This window comes from Microtus ochrogaster, unplaced genomic scaffold (assembly GCF_000317375.1).
Source record: "Microtus ochrogaster isolate Prairie Vole_2 unplaced genomic scaffold, MicOch1.0 UNK18, whole genome shotgun sequence".
NCBI classification, from domain to species: Eukaryota; Metazoa; Chordata; class Mammalia; order Rodentia; family Cricetidae; genus Microtus; species Microtus ochrogaster.
The window spans coordinates 3,209,396-3,225,109 of NW_004949116.1; the positions used below are offsets into that span (position 1 = coordinate 3,209,396).

At 42.5% G+C, this 15,714-nt stretch overlaps 1 protein-coding gene across 4 annotated transcripts in view; it reads left to right on the forward strand.

Annotated features, from left to right (window-relative positions):
- Dpp6 (dipeptidyl peptidase like 6) overlaps positions 1-15,714 on the forward strand; it is an 880,940-nt gene that overhangs the window by 663,523 nt on the left and 201,703 nt on the right. The window lies entirely within an intron of this gene.

Below are 15,714 nucleotides of genomic sequence, written 5' to 3' on the forward strand. Positions count from 1 at the left end.
GATAGATAGATAGATAGATAGATAGATAGATAGATAGATAGATAGATAGATAGATAGATAGATGTTTTTATTCATTTTGAATCTATCACTGAATTTTTTGATGTGAAGGCTCCCATCCTTCTCAGGTGGTGTGATTTGTGGGCAGCCTTCTAGCACGTGTGTAGACCTAGAATGCAAGGGGATGCCCACAACCAGGTTACAGCTCAGTGTCCAGTAGTAGCCCACATTTGTTGGCGTCACTGATTCCAATTAAACAACACTGGTGCATGAAATTAACAATCATATAAATAGATTCCAGCAGCTCACACAGACGAGAGCGTGCTGTTCTCCTGGAGACCCTTGGGCATTAGCCCAGCCAAAGCCTTGCCAGGTATATCTCGCTGACTCAGAAAAGGAACCCAGCAACTGCACAGGTGGGTGACCTCCTGCCTCACACTTTGGAACTCAGCTCTGATATGAGGTCAGCCCAGCTGTGTGCACCTCTGCCAAGCAGGATCCTCATGGAAGCCTGTGGGTTGTAGCTTTGCTTATTTCTTCACAGCCTGCTTGTCTTCGCGAAGTTGACATGTTAATCCTTAGCTTATCATGAAACAGCTTCTGGGGGTGCTATGTGTTGGCATTTACTGTAAATCCCAGAAAGGAGGGGGCTGAGTGGCAAGGGGCCCCAAGAGCAGCTCCTGGTCTCCCTTAGATGAGATCCAGTTCAGTGGGGCAGACGCTCCCAGGGCAGCATCAGACACAGGTGCACCTGGCTCCCAGGTGTACCAGTGTGAGAAGGGGAGCTCAGCTCTCCCCACTCCTGCCATGAGCACAATCCACACAAGCGACCGCCTTGAAGTAGGCACAGGTGGTGGCACTGTGGGGTTAAACCCTGTTCCTCTGACCTTATTTGCTCAAACACTCTTATTGTTTCCGGTTCCACAAAACAACTGCATGACATCAGCAGGGAAGAAGATGGGGGCATCACTTCGTAAGGGATGGCAGTCCAGGTCATCAGTGAGCTTGCACAGGAACGCAGAGGCAGTGACATTGGCCTTCTCTCTCAGTCCAGTGTACCCTCAGGATGTCCTCCACACCCCTCCCGCATCCTTCATCTGGGCATGGAAGACAACTGGAACAACACGTCCTTTCTCCAGCCCCTTGAGTTGCAGTCAGCAGTCATCTTTGCCGAGACCCTTTGACCCCTGTGTGCACAGGATCAAATGTTCTCTTTATGAAACAGTGCTGACAGTGGAGGTCCAGACCCGTCGCAGGCCCCCTGATGCTCAGACCTCTCTCCTGCCTGTCAGCTCTCTTGGGAAATTCAGGCTCCCCAGATTTGCATTCCTCCCTTGTCATTTGTCACCCAGTCCTGAGGCAACCTCGTAAAACATATAGCTACATCTGACTGTGTGCCGTTTGCCAGGCTCCGTGCCGGGAAGTGTATGTGTGTTATCTCAGAGTGTTGCCACGAAGAACCTACTGTGGAAGCTGCCAGCGTGCCAGAATTAGCTTCAGCTGTCGAGTCTCCTGGGAAGGAAGAACCTCAGTGGAGAAAATGCCTCCTTCAGATTGGCCTGTGAGCACATCTGTGGCACATTCTCTTGATTCATGATTGATGTGGGAGCATCCAGTCATCTATAGGCTGTGCTGCCCCTGGTCATGTGGTCCCGAATTGTATGAAGAAGCACACTGAGCAAGCCATGGGGAGCTAGCCAGGAAGTGTTCCTCCATGGCCTCTGCATCAGCTCCTGCCTCTAGGTTCCTGCTTGAGTGCCTGCCCGGATGTCCCTGCATAATAGACTATAATTTGTAAGTGAAATAAACCCTTTCCTCCCCAAGTTACTTTTGGTCATTGTTTACCACAACCAGGAACAAACTAGGACATAGCTTATCCCAGTTTCACAGGTGAGCCAACCGGCACTCGCAAAGTTCAATGAAATAGCCAAATCGCTGGACTGATAATTCAGAAAGCCTAATTGCAAATCTAGACGTATCTGCTTTCAAAGATTGTTTTTCTTGTCTTTTCCACCACATTAATACAGTACCTGGTCTGTTTTTGTTGTCGAGTCATGAAATATTTCAGACACATATGAAAGAACACAGAGGATTTGTTTGTCACGTTTTAGCCCCAACTGGCCTGAAACTGACCATGTAACCCAAGAACTCAGCATCCTCCTGCCCCAGAACCCCCAGGTGCTGGGTTTATGGGTGTGAGACAGCATGTTGGTAAGATGGTGTTATTTATAATCACCGGCATGTGAACCCCTCAGACTTAGCACGAGTCATGTTGGTGAGAGCCGTGGAGACCCTGAGCATGAGCTGTTAGATGCTGCCGGAGGCCTCATCAGGTGCCTTCAATCATGTGTTCTGCTATTGAATGATGTCTTTTGTCTACTTCTGTTATCAGTTGTGAAGACTGCAACCTCGTTCTATTGAGAGATCAGTTTTCTATTCTAGTCTGTCCAGCTTTGCATAGTAACTGCTGGGACTTGCACTGTTACCTGTGTCTGCCTGTCTGGTGAACCAGGCCTTTCCTCGTTCTGCTTGGTCCAGCCCCTCTCCATGCACACCCTGTCCTGCTGTGACGCTGTCCACTAGTTTAACCGCTGCAGCTTCCTCTACTAGTGTTTCCAGGTCATAATTTTTCCACCCTTTTAACCTCTCCACATATTTGTATTTAAAGTGTGTTTCTTCTCAATAACACATTGTTAGATCTTGCTTTTTCTTTTTAATTTGGCAACCTCTGCCTTTTAAATGGGTTATTTAGATAAAGAATCTGCAAACTATGGCCCCAGAGCCAAATTCAGCTCAGTGCCCAGTTCAGTAAATAAAATTTTATTGGAAAACATAGTGAGCATTTGTTATGTGTTGTCTAAAACTGGTTTTGCAGAGCCAGAGTGATTATTTCAAACTGTAGCCTGCAAAGCCTGAAGCATTTACTGTTGGTCTCTCCACAGGAAATATTTGCTGGTCTCTGGTACAGACCAGTTCCCTTGGTGGTCTGCCCTAGATCTAGCATCTGCTCTTCCTTTCCTTCTGCCTCCCAGCTGCCCTGTGGGTTCAGTTTCTCTGTCCTAGATGATCGCTGGAATTGGTCTATTGTTCATTTCTGCACTGGGCGGTTAGCCAGCTTTTCTTTTGCTTCTCTGTAGCTGCTCTGTTTACAGTGAGCATGTTTCATTTGCCACAGTTCACCCTGTAGGTGAAACAGCTCCTTGTAGGGTGTGAACCCTCTCCAAGTATGTTCATCTCGCTCCCTGGGCTTTGTCTTGCTTCTCGTTCCTATGTGTGCTTAATTTCCGTAATATGGTTGTCATTATGTTTAGAGAAGGAAAGTCAACTGTCTTTAAAGGATATATAAAGCTTTATGCTTTCATTTTTCAGCTCTTTTGGAATGTGTGTGTGTGTGTGTGTGTGTGCATGTGCACGTGTGCATGCATGCACAAGCACATATATGAGTGCATGCACATGTGGAGGCCAGACAGTGATGTCAGGTGTGTCTTCTTCCATTGCTTTCCAATTTGTTTTTGAGGCAGGGTCTCCCACCGAGCCTGGAGCTCACTGAGTTAGCTAGACCTGACCAGCAGTCCAAGGACCTCTGTCTCTGCCTCCCCAGAACTGGGATTATTGAGTTTTTAAAGTGCCTGGCTTTGTACACAGGTGCTGGGAACCAGAACTTGGGTCCTCGTGCTTTCCCAGCCCCCAGACCACGATTCTTCTTCTTCATTCTGAATAGAAATTTCCTCTGTTCTAATCTTTTTCTGCCTGAAAAATCTCCTTTAATCTCTTATTCATTCATTACTTATTTCTCTGTTTTTAAGTGGAGTCTTTCTGTGTTGCCCTGGTTAGTCTCAAACTCCCAGGCTAAGCGATCGCCTGCCGCAGCCTCCTGTATGCTGGGACAACTTGTGTGTGACATTATAGAAAGGCCTGTGGGAACAGCCCCTGATTCTGTGAGGCTGACCTGCTTCCCCAAAAGTCAGGACACAGCCTCATTCAGTGCCCTTTGGTGTTCCTATCTAAATTTTGTTGAATGGAGAAATCACACCTGTCCATGCAAAAAACACATCTTTCCCCTTAAAGGGAATAATGGAGGTGGTTCCGGAGAGATTTCAAGTGACAGTGGTCAGGAAATACAGATCTAGATACCATAACCAAAGCAGTTGTTACAAAAGAGAGCATTTAATTGTGGGATTGCTTCCTGTTTAGAAACAATCTTAGAGGTTAGTCCATTGTCATCATGGTGAGGAGCATGGTGACACAGGCAGACTTGGTGCTGGAGGAGCAGCTGAGAGTTCTACATCCTAATCCATAGACACACAGAGAGAGAGAGAGAGAGAGAGAGAGAGAGAGAGAGAGAGAGAGAGAGAGAGAGAGAGAGACACCCTGGGCTTGGCATAGGCTTTTGAAACCTCAAAGCCCATTAAGAGTGACATGCTTCCTCAAACGAGGCCACACCTCCTAGACCTTCTAATCCTTTCAAACAGCTCCAGTCCCTGATGACCAAGCATTCAAATATATAAACCTACGTGGACCATTCTTATTCCCTAACGATCTCTTCTAACCTAACTTTTGTTCCTGTCTTTTGAATCATAAATGTGTGTTGTATCTTCAGATGGTTCATTTTTCAGCTCACAAAAGGTATTCTTGTTTCACTTACTATAATATCATAGTGATTTACTTAATTAAATAAAATACCCAGTGTTAACCAACCATTACTGCCTTCCTGTAATATACTATAATTGAATGAGAAGTGTTTGTAAAAATACACTTTGCTGAGTATATTTAAAGGCCTCTGTCTCCTTTTTACTAAATTAGATCAGAAGCAAGGCAATATGTACAGGCCATTAGTTCCCTTTAAATTGTTACTTAAGGTCCTTCAGTGGCTATGGTTCCACTTGGGCATAGTTTTCCTAGACCAACTCAAGTATGGGCTTGAAAATAATCAATTACATTTACGTTTTCATCATAATGAGTTGTCACATCTTATATAATATTTTAATGTAGTGACACTTTATGTTTGTTACTAATATTGTTTGTTACTTTTCTGGTTTTCCTTATTGGTTTTACATAAATTTGCATGTATTTTATTCTCAAATACCTATGCTTGACTTTGTAGTTTATTTCTTTGCGTTCTTTTCCCCCTCCTCCCCCTCTCTCTTGTTAGTTTCTACTCTCATTGCCTTGTTTTTTCTGCTATCTTTTTAAAAGCATTTTAATAATCACATTTTTCTGCATTGTTTAATCTCACCCCTACATCTGTTATGTCTTCCCTGCCCCTGCCATACATACTCCCCTTCCTGAAGGTTCCTTCCACATACTCATGTACTCTGTGTTGTTGTGAGACCTTTGATTTTAACCAGGACTATAGCACAGTTTACAAAAACCTAGAGATGGGAATTGGGGTTCAATCTGAAAGTCAGAAAAGGAAAACAGCCAGCCACTGGCTCTTACTTCTACCTCAGTTTGAAATGATGATCCCACCTCCACAAATCCTCAGAATGAGACTGTGTTTGAGAGCTGTCTCCTCCTGTTTTATATTTCTCTCTAGGGCTGGGATTAAAGGCATGTACCACTACCACCTAGTTTCTATGGTAATCTAGTGTGGCTGCTGGGATTAAAGGTATGTGTCACTACTGCCTGGTCTGTAAGGCTAATCTGTGTGGGTATTTTACTCTCTGAACTTCACACAAGTTTTATTTATTAAAATACAAATGAAATATCACTAAATTTCCCCTTTTGTCTAATATAAAAAAGGGAAGGCTATAACTAATAAAAGAAAAACTATATACAATAAGTACAATGACTATATACAATATATACAGTTAATAAATATATAAAAATGTCTAGTCTGTTGCATTTGACAAATTCAGAAAAAATACTCTATATCTATCCTATTTTGGTGAGTCCAAACTCTTGTACCTATTTTACTTTCTATGATAACTTCCTTTCTGCATTAGGTAAACAAGGAAAGCTATAACTATAACTACCTGGTCTTCAACTCCCTCAGAGACCCAAGAAGGAAACAATATTAACTGAGTAAGCAGGAAGTGGAAGCAAGTGACTTCCAAAAAATATGTGAAATGACAGAAATAGCTGGCTAGTCACCCAAAGTTCCTCTGCAGCATTGGGGCATCTGTCTTCAGCCTACAGGCCTGGTATACCCAATAGACTTTTCTGTGAAGCAGGGTATTCTGAAAGGCTGTCCTACCTTGTCTTGACAATGTTTGGCAGTCACTTTCTTTTGTGTCCTGCTTATCCAGTTAGGTCAGCATACTGTCAGTAGTTGAGACAAGGACATTTTCTTGCCCAGTGGTTTACTTTTGCCACAAAAAAAGTAAACTCCATGTAGAGTTTCTTCAATGTCCACTGTCTTCTCTGAAGTAGATTGGTGCTGCCAGGAGTAGACATGTCCCTTTGTTATTAAAAAAAAAAGAGCCTATGTTATAAAACATCTTAAATGCTATATTCTGTAGCTTTCTGAAATGTTTGAAGATGACCTATTTATCTAAAATATATCCTTGTTTGATCTTGAAAACATACCTAATGTTACTACAAGCTTGATTATAATAGGTGACTAACCTATATTTAAAACTAGTAGTTACTTTTTAGAAGTAGATTCAATAATCTACTTTTTTATCTTATCATATCTATAGCCTTTCTTTTTTCTTTTCAGAGTAAATTCAATAATCTACCCATTTATGTAATTATATCTATATCCCTTTTTTTCAAAACAAGAATCTTTAATCTAATTTCCTTTGTTTATCTTTATTCCTGGCCATTATCCATAACAACTTGTAATAAACACACTAAACAAAGACAAACATCCATAATCCAATTTTGAGGAATGTGGGCATAGTTTTCTAAGCTACTTCCTGTTGACTGGGAGCATTGGTAATGTTATGGAACCCAATGAAAATTTAGGATTATGGTCAAGTCCTGACTGGAGTATTCTGTGAGGCTTGGACATCTCAGCCAGCAGCCTTGCAGCTGTTCTGGATGCAGAATTCAAAAGAAATTTCAACAGAGGTGCTCTGAAATGGATCATCTGACCATCTGTTTCCTTTGAAGATTTTTCAGGGAGTCTTCCTTGATCAAACCTTACTTTTCTTAATCCAGATTAAATCCATAGCCTCTCATTTCCTGTGGAAACAAAAACAAAACCTCAAAAAAGTTAAAAAAAAAAAAAAAGCAAAACCTCTTCTCTAAAGTAACGTGTTTTGACATAAATTTTGAAGTCAAGACATTTTCAAAATATATTTATAATGGATTAATCCAGCAGCATTAATAATCAAATGTCTTTTAGCAGCTGTCACTCCTTCCTTAGCAGTCAAACAATTCAGAGATAGCACAATAACATACAGTATCCAGATTCTCTGTGTCTTTTCCATCTTTATATGGCTTTTTAAAAACTCTAATTCTTTTATTTTATTTTTTAATTTTTGGTTTTTATGAGACAGGGTTTCTCTGGGTTGCTTTGTCCTTGACCTCCACCTCTACCACCTCAACATGACAGAAGTGCTCACTTTGGTGAAACTCCAGCTCTTCTGTTTTCTCTCATTTGTTTAGATACCTGATCCAGTGCTTTTTTCTTTTGACACAGTGTCTAGTTCTCCACAAAGCCTGTTTCTATCACTTATGACTACAAATAGTTTCTCTTTATGGTCAACAATAACCTTCTACTTATTTTCAATGACTCTTTCTAAATAAACACAAAGAGGATGAGATACTCAATATAGCCTTCTCAGACTTGATCCTGGTCAGCTCCTTTTTCATATCAAAAAACTTTTCCTTCCAGTTGTCTTCTATGTCAGCTGCATTATCTTTAATAGCTTCACTTAACTCATTTGCTACCAATTCTAAGTCAGAACCAAGGTCTTCTGAACTGTCTACTCTCTGATGTGCCTCCTGGTTACAAAGAAGGGATTCCAATTTTTCACTTAAGTCAGATTTTTCCTTCTTAAGGTCCTGACTATTTTTTTCCAAATGCATGCCTGTTTCAGTCTTGATCTTTAGCTGTACTTCCTGGAAATTGAGTTTTGAATCTGCCTCTTTTATTTCATTTAGCAAACTATCAACTTTTTTTTGTCCCAGTTGCCTACTGTAGGAATAACTTTAAATTCTCATTCGATGTGTCTTTCTGCAAGTAGAGAGTCTGGCTAGACCCCTGATCTTCCAGAACATCCATGGGTACCAACACATTAGGACTAGAAAAACAGTTCAGAAATGCATTCCGAGTAGTCCTGGGTTTTGTCCTCTGCTGGTGCCTCACAACTGGTCTCTGGGGACTGCTCTTCACACCCATCTCCTGTAAGCCCTGCTAGCTCAGTCAGTAGCGCATCAGACTCTTAATCCCAGAATTATGGATTCAAGACCCACATTAGAGGCCAATTGTAACACAATTTATAAAAACCCAGAGACAGAAATTGGAGTTCAACCTGAAGGTCAAAAAAACAAAATAGCCAGTCACTGGCTCTTACCTCTACCTCAGTCTGAAATGGTGATCCTGCCACCACAAATCGTAAGAATGAGGCTGTGTATGAGACCTGTCTCCTCCTGTTTTATAATCCTCTCTGATGCTGGGATTAAAGGCATGCAATACTACCTCCCGCTAGTGTGGCTACTGGGATTAAAGGTGTATGTCACCACTACCTGGTCTGTAAGGCTGATCTGTGTGGGTGTTTTACTCTCTGAACTTCAGGCAAGCTTTATTTATTAAAATGAAATGTCACTACACTGGACTGTCTGCTGGCCATGGGTTTGGAACTGTCCATTGGAGCCAGGTAGGCTCACCATTTCAACTAAACACAGTAGCTGTCCCCAAACCCAAATTTATCAGTTACAAGTAGTTCAGTGGGAGAAGAGGACATGATCCCCTTCCTCTATCCATGATGAACTCTTGACAGGCCCAAGGAAAGCAGCCCCAACTGCCATGAGATCATGTTTGTTATGGCTGTCATGCCCTGAGTCAGCTTTTCCTAGATCTTCTCCCTGCCTTCCAGCTTTTCCATGTTTATTCATCTTCCATTTCCAGTGTCCCGAGTCGTCAAGAAGGCAGGATAAATTCATATCATCTTTTCATTCAGTTTCTTCTCTAACTTCTGACATGAAGTGGCAGTTCATTAACTTTAATCTTTTCTTGTGGCTATGAGAACAGCTGTTCATATCCCTCTGTCATTTTAGCTGCATCCAATCTTAATATGGAATGTCTTCTTACAGCGAGTGCTAAGTATTTTATTTTTACATTATAGTAACTACTAATATCCTATTTTCAATACATATTTGTATACTTTGGAGGTCTTTTCCCCCCAAAAAAAAAACACATTTATTTTCTAACAATGCATTTTGTAAATCAGAGTTATTTATGATAAATTAATAATATACTAATTTGTAAAATATTTGCATTATAATTTCATAACAATTGTATGCTAGTAGTCAACGCATATGCTAAAATAAACCTTAGCTATATATTTGAGACGTCCTAGGTCTACAGCTTGATAAATTTCCAGCATAGAGATGAATTCAGAATCATTGAATGGTATTCTAAAACTGTGCCCTAGATTTTAGATGTAGCATTGAAGTACACATTATAAAATGTTTGTTTTATTTTTATTTTTTGTTTACCGAGGGGCTGCGCTTGCCTTTCTTGGTGCAACTATGGAGGTCAGAGGACTACTCGCAGGGCTCCGTTCTTTCCTACCACATGAGTCCCACAGGTTGAACTCAGGTTCTCAGGCTTGGCGGCAGCTGTCACCATTTGCTGAACCGTCTCAATGGCCCTGAAATACTACATTTTAGTGTGATTGGCCTATCAGCTTCTGAGAACAGCACTTTAAAAATCTTGTAATTTTATGAGCTTTTGCTTTATGTATTATAAGGTTGTATTGATGCGTGCTTGAAGTTCTGGACAGCTGTGGTTTCCTGACGATTGCTTCATCATTGATCCATTATTTTCTTATCCCTAGGACAGTGTTGCCTTTTTCCTCTCAGTCCTACTCATATATCCCTTTAAAGTTCTTCCGGTCACTGTATGGAATAACCATAACTCCTATTTTACACCTTTCTTAGCCCCTTAGGTTTAACTGTATTTTCCTACATTACGTACACTTTAAGCATTCAGCTGAAAGTTTAATTGAAAGTTTAATTTTTATGACTGCAGATAAACTCTGCTGTCGCTAAGCTTGTAGCTTCTGTTTTGCATACTGTGCTCTTTCTGCGGCTCCTTGTTGTACCTTCCCTGAGTATTGCAGGATTCTAGAATGTTATTTGCTGTTGACTCCCTCTCCAGTCCTCACCTCTGCACCCACATCATGTGCGGCTGGGCCTTCATCTTACTCCATCTTTAGAGACCTCCTTGTGCATAGCCGTCTTTGGCTTCCTCACCTTGTTTGGTTTGACCTACACATCCACTCATTTCTTGGTCTGTCGTTTACAGCGGCCTCCCGTGCTCTCCTAGGTCCAGCCTCCCTTAGGAGTCATCCCATGGGTGTCCATGGCTGATGAAGGATGTCAGCTCTTTCATCCTCAAATAAATGAAAATTTGAACAATTTTTTTTAGATTGACAGTTTCTAGCATTTTGAAGAAGATAAACCATTTTCTTCTCTGTTGTTGTCACAGGCTGTGAATCTTTCTATAACACAACTTGTTCTTCAGCAGAAAACCTTCTTCCTGATTGCATTTAGCACTTCAGTATTTCTCCGTGATTTATGAATTCCAGCAGTCAATTTATCTGTCTGAATGCTGTAACTCTCTTTACTTTGAGCAGCTCTGTTAAATCTAAACACATTCTGATTCCTGTCCTCACTATTCAAAGAAAACACCTTCATTAGGAGGTCCATGGCTCAGTCTCTAATGTCATGGAGAGTTGAACCTGTGTTGTTCTTTTGAGGTCTCTGAATGCAGCCTGATATTCCGGCCTGATGTCCTATTAGACAGCCATAGGTGGGAGCTCATTTGAGTGACATATCCCTCTTTAGTCTGGCATGTGGAGTCCGCCTTATGTTAGGCATCTTAGCCTTTTAAGATAGCTTCACTTGTGTATTTATCCACAGGACATGTCCTCAGTGAAGTCAGTGCCTACAACTATATTAATTCTCTTTGAAAATACAACTATAGAACCTGGGAAAGCTAGTGCTGTGCTTGATGAATACAGCCTGTATTACTGATCTCATATGTAGAACTCTCAAAAATACAACTGTGTAGTCACCTTTGTAGAAAGGCATCCTGGTTTACCATGTTGTGCAGAAACTAACAGCCTTGGTCCAGAAGCATATGTAGTTTGATACTTCCAAATGGCTTCCAGTCTTAGCATAGAGTCTTAAACAAGCGGAGCTTTGCTCTCAGCCAGAAATGGCTGAGAAAGCCCTTCAGGAAAGAAGAAAATGAACAACTTCCTGATGCCATAACACACCCAGTGTCATATGGGGGGTCAAAAGAAAGGGTGGCCCAAGGTGGGGAGAAAATCGAGAAGGGTCAGAATCTTTCCTTTGAGGTGCCCAGCATCTGATGAGTCATGTGTTATTCCCTACAGCAGACGTGACCTCTTTAGCGGAGTCTCCTCTCTTCTTCATGCAGCAGCTGACCTTTGCTGTTAAAATCTTAAATCACTGAGATTCCATCTTACACCTGTCAGAATGGCCAAGATCAAAAACACTGGTGACAGTTTATGCTGGAGAGGATGTGGGGAAAAGGGAACACTCCTCTATTGCTGATGGGAGTGCAAACTTGTACAGCCACTTTGGATATCAGTATGGCCATTTCTCAGAAAATTAGGAAACAACCTTCCTCAAGACCCAGCAATACCACTTTTGGGTATATATCCAAAGGATGCTCAAGGGCATGTGCTCAACTATGTTCATAGCAGCATTGTTTGTCATAGCCAGAACCAGGACACAACCTAAATGACCGTTGACCAAATGGAAAAAGAAGATGTGGTACATTTACACAATGGAGCACTACACAGCAGGAAAAAAAATAATGACATCTTGAAATTTGTGGGCAAATGAATGGAGCTAGAAAACATCATATTGAATGAGTGAGGTAACCCAGACCCAGAAAGACAAATATGATATGTACTCACTCATAAGTGGCTTTTAGACATAAAGCTAAAAAATATTAGCCTACAAATCACAATCCCCAGAGAACTTAGACAACAAAGAGGACCCTAGGAGACACATACATGGATCTAATCTACATGGGAAATAGAAAAAGACAAGATCTGCTGAGTAGATTGGGAGCATAAGGGTAGAAGGGGAGGAAGGAAAAATGGAGGGGAGTGGAGAAAAATACGTAGCTCAATAAAAAGACACTTCAAATGTTATATTAAAATGCAAGTAAAAGCAATCCCAATTTTTGTTTTTATACTGTATGTGTGTGTGCATGCACACACAAACACGCACACACACGATTCCATTCTCCTCTTCTGAAAACTTCTATTGTAGTCTCTTGTTCCTGGGTGCTCACTGATCTTTTATTGATCCCTCCGACACAGACTTCATTCCCTTGCCTCTCAGCAGCTTATCTAGTATCAGGCCTCATCCACCCCCTCACCCCTCACCTTTGTAAGAATTGACACTAAACTATCTTTCCTCATCTGCTTGGCATTTTATATCCAGGCTAGGCACCAGTTAAGTTCGTCCTCTGAGCTGCAATGGATCTGGTCACCTGCTAGAGATGCATCCTCTGATGTGCAGTGGATCTGGCCACCTGCTAGAGATGCATCCTTTGAGCTGCAGTGATCTGGGCACCTGCTAGAGATGGCATTGCATCCTTCATTGTGTTACAGATGGGCATGTGGTTAACGATTCTCAGGGCTAATGAGCACTTGGTGGCCAGAGCCTTTGTCACCACCAACTTCCAACTCACAGGTCTTATAAGTGATGTGACAGTGAGTCACACTGCCCGCCCCCCCCCCGGCTAAGTAGGTGGGATCTTTTTGCTAGAAGATGCAGAACGGCTCAGGTGAATGACAGGGCACTGCTACCCACACGTGTCCCTGTCCCTCAGGAGCTTGGGAACTGGGAAAGAGCAGAAAGGGATCTTGTTTACCTTTCACAAAACAGAGAACACAGATGTTTGTGTGATGAGATGGGGTGGGGAAGGAGGGAGAGACAGACAGACAGAAGAGAAATACAACTTGAAGCTCTGTGAATTACCCTGAGAGATGTTCTATGTCTTGTTTCTAGAATTTTCTTTTTGCTTCCTGATCTTTCATAGACATCCTTGAGAAGTTCTGCTTTACTACCCCTCAACCAGCCATCCCCGAATCCCTGCATCCCTGCATCATCCCCATATCTCTGCATCCCTGCCTCTTTGAGCAGCATGTGCTCTTGTTTCCTGACTGTGAGGCTTGGTCTAATAACATGCATGTGTCACCTTGTGCACATTGCTTACTGAACACCAGGCTTTATTTTGAGGTGACTGGAGAGTCAACAGCTACTGTGAGAATTAACGAGAAGGCTCACACTCACACTCTGAACTCTACTCCCCTGATGGAAACAGCTCACAGAGACAGAAGACAGGCAGGAGGTGGACATTGATCCAGCCCTGATCTTACTCAGATTTCTTGTTTTACTCATACTTGTTGTGTGTGTATGTGTGTATATGTATGGATGTACATGTGTGTGTGTGCATTTATATGTATAGAATGTGATTACAGGTATATGCATGTGTGTTTACATGTGTGTATGCATGTATGTATATTGCATAAATATGGGTGTGTACATGTGTGTATGTATGTGTTTGTGTGTCTAAGTATTTGCAAGCATGTATGTGTGTATTTGCATGTTTAGGTGTGTGTAATACATGTATGTTTGTACATGTTTAGTTATGTGCAATTTCATCATCTGTATAGGACCATTTGATTATAGCCTGTTACTGCTTGAATGTGTCTCATCAAAAAGTATGTGTTGAAAACTTAATCACCACTGCAGCCATACTAAGAGTGAGTCCTCCCTGGAATGTTTTCTGAGCACAGCCCTCATGAATGGATGAGTGGCCGCTCTCTCTCATGGTCTTCCCTATCTTCCTCCATGGGACAATTCAGAAGACCTGCAGCGGATTCGGAAACCCCTCCAGACCCGTGACCCAATGCATTTCTGAGCCTTCCAAGTTAACCCATCTGTGGAATTCTGTTGCAGTAGAGCTAAGCAGATTAAGACACCATCACGACCGAGACGCAGAGCAGTGAAACCCTGGCGGCCTTGGAGTCGTCGTCACCAGTATCACTTTGTCATTTCAGAATGACAGTCATGGGCAGCATCACAGAGAAGTAACTTTTGAAGGCTGGCTTTTCCACTTACAGAAGTCCCTCAGTCTCCACTCGAGTCATTGCTTGTCTCATCTCTGCCTGGCATTGCTAGGTGGCATTTACAAGCGATGCCTCTGTGGTTATTCATAAGAAGTTTTAAAGTGACTCTAAGTTGCATTTCTATGAGATGCATCTAAGAACGCAGTTTCTGCAGTGTCTTCTGGACATGACAGGAGCGCTGTGTTCATGCACTCCACAGCAGCAGCGGTTGCATGCACAAGGCCTTCCCCAGATCAACATCCACAGGGGGTGTCAAGGGTCATGAGCTGAGGAGCTGTTGATAGTTGATGTCTTCTTGGGCAAAGAGAATCAGTTTTCTTTAAGAGTGCAAGCCCTGGTGCGTCTAGCCTGTTTCAGCACATGGATCCACACCCATGAATATATGGGCAGTACAACTGGATCAATGGGTTACAAGAGAGAAGAAAGAGGACCCAAAGTTGAGAGGAGTGGGAGCAAGGGGATCTGAGAGGTGGGGGAGTAGATGTGGGTAAGATCCAAATCCATTGTATGCATGCATAGAATTCTCAATATGTTCATATATACATACATATATATGCATACATACATACATACATGCTTACATACGTACATATCAGAAAATCATGTGAAGGAAAATAAGGAAAAAGAAGTTTTATAGTATTGATTATGAAAGAAAGAATTCAGTTTCTGTGTCACATGGTGAGCAGCACCCACCCTTGTGCATGGCTGCGAGTCTCTCCTCCCCAGTGTCACTCTAGTTACTGCTGGGTGTTTTAGCCACTCTGATAAGAGCTACATTGGTCACTGTAACAAATTGCCAAGGACTAGGTGGCCTATCCAGAAATTCCCTAGTCACAGGTCTGGAAGCTGCGGGTTCAATATCAGCCGGCAGCAGCTCACTCTGCAGAACAAAGGCACGAGCTGTGTCCCTATACTGGGACACCCACTTCATTCGTGACTGACGGCTTTCTGCCTTTATGACATCATGCAGTCCTAACCACCTACCATTGGCGCCATCTCCGGAGGCCATCTTGTCACCCAGGAGGGGCAAAGAACAGCACTTTAACATTGGGATGTAGGGGAACATACACAGCCCATGCACACGCTGTGCCACTTCTCATTTGTATCTGAGAGTCTCTGTGCTTTATTCTGGGCTGATGGAGCCCAGCTTCATTAGCCTTTCTCTGTAGCTGCTGTGTATCACTGAAGCGAGGGTTTCCTCTGACTCCCAAAGCCAGCCGGGGTCCACTGTGTCTAGCGTTGCACGTGTCTCACCTGGGCCTTTATGGTCTCCTCATTTTCTCAAGCTTCTGAACAAATCATTATTTCTAAACTGGTAACAATTGGCAGATCACCCCTTCCCACCCACCCCAAAGCCTCTTAATTCTAGAATATTAGACACAGATGAAGCTGACCCCTAGTCCTCCATGATACGGTTGGGAAG